We start from the raw sequence: 8,937 nt of genomic DNA, 5'->3' as shown, positions 1-8,937 counted from the left end.
AGATACATAGAGTGTTAGACACTCTAACGATGTTAGCACTAAGGATCCGTAGAATAAGTAGCAGTAAGAAGTTTGTAAACTTAGCTGAAAATAAATATGTTCCAACAGTAGTTGAACCAGTCTTAGTCGGAAAGCACGGGAGATCACTTCGCCCACTGCCTCATCGCCTTTGAAAATGTCCACCGCAGTTGTGGACGGAACGTCAGGAAGAAATTCCCATGGACCACAACTTCAAAGCCCGAAAAACATTTCTATATGTGATTTCACCTGCCGTGAAAGCCTTCATAGTCTGACTTAACTCAGAAAAATTTATTGAAACTTAGATACGGGTTGATTTTCCACAAGCCTTGGAATGTGTTCCGCCACTAAGTCATAGACACCAAACTTTAGGTCTATGAACAAAAAATATGCGTTCCAACTCCAAAAGTGGCAGGCTTCTGCAGTTTTTTCGGTGCATAGAAGAAGCTGCCGACTATCAATACTGGAAAGACCTTTAAAGTATTAATTCTGGTTAATTTTTTACGGGCGCTTAAACTTGCTCTTGATTTAAACTTGACACATCAAACTGAAGAGTCAATTAAAAATTCCAGTTTTTAACTTAAAGCTGCAAAATATTTGTGTCTTTCACAATGTACAGAGAAACCTTCCAGGTATGAACTCAAAATAAATGATTGAAATTCAGATACTGGTTGATTTTTCACAGGCCTTGGAATTTGTTCAACCAGATTTCAACCTTACCGAATTTCAACCTTAAAGGTGGCAGGTATCTGCAGTATTTCCGGCACCCAGAGGAACCTTCCGACTATAAATCCATGAAAGATCTTTGAAATCTAAATACCGGTTAATTTTTTACGGACGCTGAAACTTAATGCCTAATTGAAGCCTGAAACATCGAACTGTAGAATGAAATTGAAAAAATCGTGGTTTCAATTCCCAAGCTGAAGAGGCATTTGCAGATTTTCCAGTGCATACAGGACCCTTTTGGCCATGAATTCAGAAAATCTCCTTAAAATGTGAGTACATGTTCATTTTTACGGGCTCGGAAACAAGCTTCTACATCAAGCCTAAAACATTCAGCTGTAGCTTTTGCTATTCAGCTTTTGAATAGGAAATTTCAACTTTGGATCTTCTTCTTCTTGTGGTGCCTATCCGGTTCGGATTCTGGCGACCAGTATGGCTATTCTAACTTTTTTCGCTGCTGCACGGATAAGTTCAGTAGTGGTCAAGGCAAAACATTGTCTGAAGGTTTTGAAGCCAAAAATTTATTCTCCGCCCTGGTCCTCCATGGCCATATATTTTGCCCTGAAGAATGAGCTGCAGAAGACTATACCGATCTTCGTTTCGTGTTATATGACCCAAGTATTCCAGTTTCCTTTGCTCGATTTTATCTCGCACTTTTCATAGTTAAGGCTTGATGATATTACACAACATTCTTGATCAACTTGCGACAAATACTTTTAACTAGGAGAACTTTAGCCCTAGTGAGGCGTAGAGACTATGGAAAGCTTCCACAATTGGCTATTGATATAGTTAGTTGACGTTTTCGTTTAGAATTCGAATCCTGCCGACTGCGCCAATTAGATTCGTGCCCCGGAAAGAGTAGTTGTAAAAAACATATATTTTACGATGATTCTGTACATATGTACTATCAATTTTTGTCTTTATCAAATATTTTGCAAAAACATCTGCCTAAGGTTACGAAAATGCAAAGTGAGTTTCTACATTGCATTTTGCAATTTATTATGATTTTGTCTGTTTCAGTAATTTAAGTAAGGATTAATTAAGTTGCAATAATTGATTTATGATGTTTTGGTGTTGGCAACCAGATAAAACACAGTCTATACTTATATTAAAAGGAAACTATAAAACATTTACCGATATTATTGATGCGTTTGATTAAATCGAACTAAATGGATTTTGAAGACATAAAAGTGCCATTGTTATCGCATAAAATGAAATTAGTTCATGAACTCAATGATAATCCCCATAGCTTTGTATACTTACCAGGAAAAAATACAAATGCTTAATTTATTAGATACATATTCGTCTTTTCTTTGAAGATTGTCTGCGAATTGAATTTTCTAATTTCCGTCACCCTATTTGGGATGTTTGGAACAGCAACTGATGAAAAACTGTGTTTTTTACATAGAAACCAAAACTAGATAATGATGCTGTTGCTAGACGCATTGACGCAGTTCCCATTGAATTGCACGAAAAATTCTGAACAATTATGAAAATTACTGTTTGCGGACAAAATGCTCTAATTACTTTGGCTCTGAAATTGTTTCGGCGAACTTTTCATTGACGCAATTTAGCCCGCAAGGTTCAAGCGATTGTTTATTTTTAAAATCGAACGGAATAATTAAGAAAAAAAACATAAACAGGAAATAATAGATGGCAAAGTTGAAAGCGCCGGAGCTTGATAAGGTGATTTATGGGTGTCGAAATGCACTGCTCAAAACATCATTTATGTACGGACGTCAGTCACCAGTTCCCGATGATCGATTGATCAAATATTAGTAGAACAATCATTAAGCCTTTGCAGTTGGTTTTGATGATTAATGGCGCGATGCCATAAACCCATAAACGATTTCCTTATAAGTTCGTGAAGTAAAATCCCTTTGCAGATATGCATGCTGACAAAACCCCTTTGCAAAGTGCAAGCGAAACTGAAGAATGCGGTTTTGTTGGTTCAATATCAGCACTGGCACTTCTGCCAGAACTAAGCTTTATGAATCGCCCATGGTAATAGCAAAATTGCTTAAGCTTCCAGTAAATCCATCATCCAAAGCCGAAAAGTTTATTACTTGTCGGGCACGTGAAACGTAATGCGGCGAATTAAAAAAGGAAGCATTTTATCTAAGTGAATTAGGATGAGACATTGTGTGCTTTGCGGATTAACTGATGATTACGAATAAAACTGTGATGACCAATTGAGGATCAATGGACAAAATAATCTAGAGATAATCAGTATCTGATTAGACGGCGTGATGTTGCGGCTTTTCGATCTACTCAACCGGAGACAGTAGTTTAAAATAAACTCGCACTAAACTTGAAAGAAAGAAAATGAACGGAACCGGCTAGAGAAAAATAACAAGTGAATAAGTCTAAATGAGACTACAAAATATGAAAACTCTCCTGGAAACTGGCCAAAGGCCAGATCAAAATGAGACCATATTGTTTCGATTATTTCAACGCTTCCCCCCACGCGTGAAGGGATTGACTTTTTGATTAAAAATTGCAGTTTGATTGTTTTTTAAATAACATCTTAAAAAGTCTCCCCCAAACATTGTGAGATCGTTTATGTACTGCAATTCACTACTAGAGAAGTTCAAGTAGACAAAAGATTTTGCAAGCTGCGTTTAAAGGCATGCATGTTGAGTTGCGCTTTCAGTTGTTGCCGCTCTCTGAGTAAATGAGTTATAACTCATCGGGGAACGAGTCATAACTCATTTAAGCTGTACGAAACCCTAGACTGGAAATTTAACATTCGGAGTATCGATTTTCCAGCAACGGAACTGAGTTACTGAGTATCAAGCCATTTGCGTAGCACTGTTCCAACACCTAAAATCCACTGAATTTTCTTTCCTGTAGAAACTATTGCTCAAAACTTCGGTTTTTCTGGTTTTTGCTCTAAAACCGGAAAATTTCGAGAAACTTTAAAATTCTTCAGACCGATGAAGTTTTCCATGAGGTTTTGAAATAGTTGATCATATTTCTTTGCTTTCGCTGATCATTTTTTTGGAAAACTAATTTTTCCCAAATACGAAGGTAAAACGGATATTCGAAAAAGACACCGAATGAAGGAAAAGAAGACCAAATTATAACTACGCCCAGTTTCCTTGTAAAATCGATGTTTTAATTTTTTTGATCCAAATACCCAGGTGCTCTGTTTGCTACAGTTTAGAAAGTTTTGCTTAGAAATAATGACCTAAATGTGAAGAAACCGGAATTAAAAATAACGAAATTACTCACAGCGACGAAGTTGGCCTATTTTCCTTAGGCTTTTGTTTAAAAAAAGTTGCAAAACTTTAAAAAAAATCTTTACACAGCGGTTAAGGAGGGACACTCTCTCCTCCAATAGAATTTATTTGAAAATTTTTCACATAAAATACCTGAATATTGTCAGTGTTTTTAAGAAAAACTTTAGAAAATAATGCGTTTCTTGCTTAGAAAATTTGCTAAAACTGGAAAGACCTGAAATTTTAAATGTACTTTAAAATTCTTCAGAGTGATGAGTAGCGAATATTCCAAATAATTTTTTGTAGTCTTTTGCTTTCTGGTCGTTTTCAAGATACTCTTAATTACTTTGGAAAAAAGTAATTTGGTTTTTGTACTAAATTCGAAGCTTAGAAGCGTTTTCTCCCAATTTTCTGACATTAATTGTGTCATTTTTGGCTGAAAAGACCCTATGGTTGTCGGAAAAGAAGAAAAGCATCAGAAAATAATGGACTTATTGCGTTTTCGATTAAAAACTTTTAGTTTTGTGATCGGTTTTTTAGAAAACCTTAATAATTTTCCGGAAAAACGGGAAAACATATTTTTTTGTTTTTGCCCCGCATTCGTCAAAACTAAAAATCCACAGTTTTTAAACCATCTCTACAGTCCTCAGAGGGACGGAGTTGATGAGTTTTTATGAACTTTCTGTTATATTCTGTATGTCTTTCCGTTCTCTTTTTAATAAAAAAATAGTTGATTTTCGTCCTAAATTTGAAGCTGGAAAAGGATTTCAATACTTTTTACGAGACGACGAAGTAGGCGAGTGTTTAGAGCAATTAGAAGAAACAGTATCTTTGCTAAAACTGAAAAAATCTGAAATTTTGAAAAAACTAAAAATATTGTTAACAAATGGGGTCCTTAAAATAAATCGAAAAACAACTTATCAAATCAAAAAAGTCATTTTTTTGCCGGCAAAGGAATTGAGTTTTTACGCCGGTGCGTTGGGTTGGCCTACCAAACCATTTGCGCAGCACTGCGCCAACTCCAAAAAGTTAACTGAGTTACCCAGGCCTAAAAGGCATAGTTTGAGCCAAAAAGCTCTTGCGATATTTGAGATAGTCAAAATACGTAAAAAACATAAAATAACTGCAGTTGCTTAATTATTGAAGGTACGAAAAATGTGTTAAAACTAACTCTGGGATATTCATTGAGTAAATTGACCCAAACGACTTATTTAATAAAAAAGTGTTCAAAATCCTCTTAGAGAAATTAGTGCAAGGAAAAAGGAGACACTATTAAAAAATAACTGAGGACAAAATAATGTTTGCATTAAACAGGCGGAGACACAGTAAAACAAGTAGAAATTATGTTTTGCTACGCGCTAAGTGCATGAGAAAGTTATAAAGCTTGCGAACTTTTGAACAAAGTGATTTTGCTACTACAGCTTTGGCAAAAAAAAACGATTTTTTAAGCAAAAAACAACTTTAGAAACTTCTTTTACATACAACCAGATACTAATTAATCCATTTTGACGAAACCGACGGAAAGCCACAAAAACTTGTTGAAAACCGCCAATATTTAATTTGACTAAAGCAATCAGTTAATAAGCACAAATTATTTTTCTTGAGTTTAATGGCTTATTATTATTAGCTAAAAAATGTCAAATAAAAATCTTCCTTAATTCTGCAAACGCATAGATAACTTTAAAGTTTGAATTCTTTTTTGCAGTCTAAAGTGTCTTTTAAATATTTCTCTCAGGAACAAACGTCAGTTCAGTTCACTCAAGTCTTCAATATTGTTTTTATATTTCTGTTAGGAAAAGAGGATTAATCCGTAAATCCAGTCGGTCGGTTCAGTTCCGAAGATTGTCTGCCCTCGAAAAGTTTTCCTCCTTAACCAAAAGCTAAAGGAATCTGGTGGAAACTGCCAGATAAATATTTGAAGAAAGCAATTAGTTAAAAAGCAAAGAATATCTTTTCTCTTCAGCTTAAGGTTCTTCCACATTTTTTCAATATTTTAAATTTTTGGGCATTTTGTTGAATCAAAACCTTTTGAGGCTTTTCATGAGGCTGACCTTTCTCATTTTTTGAAAAACATGAATCATTATAATGCTTTTTTACATTATGGTAGTATTTTTTAATACTAAAATTTTTCGAAAAAGTGGATTAATCCTTTAATTGGGTTGGTCAGTTCAGTTCACTCAAATGTTAAAAATAATGTCCTAGAAAGTTTGCCTTTTTAACTAAAACCCCGAGAAAGTTGGTGAAAACTTCCAAATAGATATTTGAAGAAAGCATTTAGTTAATATGTAAAGTATATGTTCCCTTTGTTTGGCCAGATCTTGAGTCGATCTACTGCTCTTTTACATTGTTGTGCTTTCCTTAACTTTTCATTTTAGGGAGGATTAATCCCCAAATTGTTCTAATAAACTTTGAGGTTCTCTATGTGGCCAAAAGCCTTTTTAAGCCTCTATCAACAGAGACTAATGAGTATCCTTAGTTAAAGTTGTAACCAGTAGATGGTTTCACCTAATAAACAAAATTTTTGACCGTCAATTTATCAGAGGACACACAATATTTAGTGAAAGAAAAGAAGCCAAAGCTGGTGGAAAATCGGGAAATAAATCACTTTAATTGGCGCTGTCCTATGCGTACTGTATAAATATGTTTTACCGAACATAGCAAAAATATCCTTTACATCATCTGACCAATGACAACAAACAGCATATTTTGCCTGTTTACTAAGGATGTTTTTATTGTTGTTTAATTTGAATACAATTACTTAACTTGGTGAGGTTGCAATGTTGAAACGTTTCGTGAGCAAATAGAATTGTAGACAATAAAAGACTCAAACGTTTTCGAGAATAATTCCTCAAAAGCTTAATTTTTGCGCCTTAAAAATTTGCATGCTCAAGTGTTCTGGAACATTCGAAACAATGCTACTTTTTTCTCAAGGGCTTTAGGATGTAACGAAATAACACAAAAATTAGCAAATTTTAATCAACTTTATTATGGCTGCTGCGTTCCTAATATAAACTAACTCTCTTGTAATAAATGCTAGTTGTCCGACTGGAAAACGCCTGGGAAGTAGATCGTTTTCTTCAAACTCATCTTTGAACGCCGCTTGGAAAAGCTGCAACAACAAGGACTGATTTAGTATCAGGAAAAGTTCAGAAAAATCTGATTTGTACCAGAAAAGCTTTTTCATGTGCTCCTTTTACAGGAAGTTTCTTACCTTCAGAATATCGAAGCTTTTTCACTGGTACTCCAAGAAAGTGGCCTGCTGCTCATTTAATCGAAAAAACTAATCGAGCACTGGTTTTCAAGTTCTTATGCTTGCCGCTGCAGCTGCTGGACGAAGAACTGACGGAATTAGAAGAAGTGTTCCTCTGGATTCCCTGGCTCTTCTGGTCCTGGTTGATGTGTAGGAACTTGTCGATCACTTGACGAATGGAGCTGTGGGTACGACTGAAGGGATTTGTGTACATTTTGTCTGAATTTTCGATCGCACAATATCGCGTTTGCCTCGTTATGTGTTCGACTGATGGAACTTTCGTGTGCTGCTCGCTTTTATAGCGGATCTTGCCAGCTTGAACGTCACGGTCAATGTCGCAGGGCATCCTGCAGCCGCGTCAACACTTAATTGATGTCATCCATGATTGCAAGAAATTTAGTATCTACATAATTGCTTTCTACCGTTCATTCCATTTAATTTGTTTCGTGTAGTATGTAGGTCCATCCACAAATTCAGAAAGTTTTTTTAATTGAATTCAACTGTTTGCTTTAACTTGTTTTCAAACACTTTCATCTGTTTAAGATTTCCGATAATTTTCGTGTCTCTTGTGTGTGAAGGCAGAAAGTTGGTCTTTCGCTGGTAGGGAAATATTCCAGAGTTTTGGTGTCTTCAAATATGTTTGTCTGCTGAAGATTATCCAGAATTTTCTGTGTGTGTGTGTGTGTGAAGGCAAAAAACGGTATTTAGCTATAATTTAGAATATTTTTCAAGGTCCTCTTTTTGTGCGTGTGAAGTCAGTCAATCCTCATTCAGCTAGTAGCCAAAGCTGCCAAAGTTTTCGCGCCTTCAAATATTTTAATCTTCAGAAGATTTTCGAGAATTTTCTGTGTCTGAAGGTAGAAAGTCGGCCTTTTGATAATAGCAAAATATTCCAAAGTTTTGGTGTCTTCAAATCCTCTAATCTGCTGAAGATTTTGCAGAATTTTCTGCGTGTGTATGTGAAGCCAAAAAAATCGGCTTTCAGCTAGTAGCAAAATATTTCGAAATACATTTTGGTGTCTTCAAGTACCTACTTGTTAAAGGTTTTCAAGGATTTTCGGTCATTGTGTGTGTGAAGGCAGAAAATCGGCCTTCAGCTACTCGCTGAATCTTCTAAAGTTTTGATGTCTTCAAATATTTTAATCTGCAGAAGATTTTCGAGAATTTGCAGTGCGTGTGTGAAGGCAAAAAACGATCTTTAGCTAGTAGCCAATTATTTTAGTCAGCTGAAGGTTTTCCAGAATTTTCTGTGTGTGTGTGTGTGTGTGTGAAGGCAAAAAAATGGTCTTTAGCTAGTAGCCAAATATTTTAGTCAGCTGAATATTTTTGTTATATATATTTTTGTAATATATCGTTGTTACACGGGCATATAGGTATGTAATGAAATTATGTGAAGACGCAAGGTTGTAATGGTTACAGCGAATACGATTGATAGAGACTATGTAGTAGCGATCAAGTTTTTTGCGGTTAAACCAGGGATGTCGTTTATTTTTGTAGTATAGTGGAAAATATTGTTTACCCGTCGAAAAGCTTTGGGCCACGATTTTGTTTTGTTTAATATGCAGAAGATTTTGGAAAATTTTCTTTGTCTGTGAAGGCAGAAAGTCGGTCTTTCGGTAGTAGCGAAATATTCCAAAGTTTTGGTGCCTTCAAATATTTTAGTCTGCTGAAGGTGTTCCAGAATTTTCTCTGTGTGTGTGTGAAGGCAAAAAACGGTCTTTAGCT

The 8,937-nt window shown here is 35.4% G+C and overlaps 1 long non-coding RNA gene across 1 annotated transcript; it reads right to left on the bottom strand.

The window, feature by feature from the left end:
* Positions 1 to 6,924: 6,924 nt before the first annotated feature.
* On the bottom strand, positions 6,925 to 8,398 carry LOC109534994. Its single transcript, XR_002171678.2, has 2 exons — positions 7,174 to 8,398; positions 6,925 to 7,071 (listed from the first exon to the last, which is right to left on the bottom strand). It is a non-coding gene; the product is annotated as an uncharacterized LOC109534994 (long non-coding RNA).
* Between the last annotated feature and the right edge of the window lie 539 nt (positions 8,399 to 8,937).

This window comes from Dendroctonus ponderosae, unplaced genomic scaffold (assembly GCF_020466585.1).
Source record: "Dendroctonus ponderosae isolate FM_Combo_2020 unplaced genomic scaffold, Dpon_F_20191213v2 Dpon_F_20191213_1, whole genome shotgun sequence".
NCBI classification, from domain to species: domain Eukaryota; kingdom Metazoa; phylum Arthropoda; class Insecta; order Coleoptera; family Curculionidae; genus Dendroctonus; species Dendroctonus ponderosae.
Note: the sequence above shows the minus strand (reverse complement) of the source record. Positions and strands in the feature narration are given on the sequence as shown.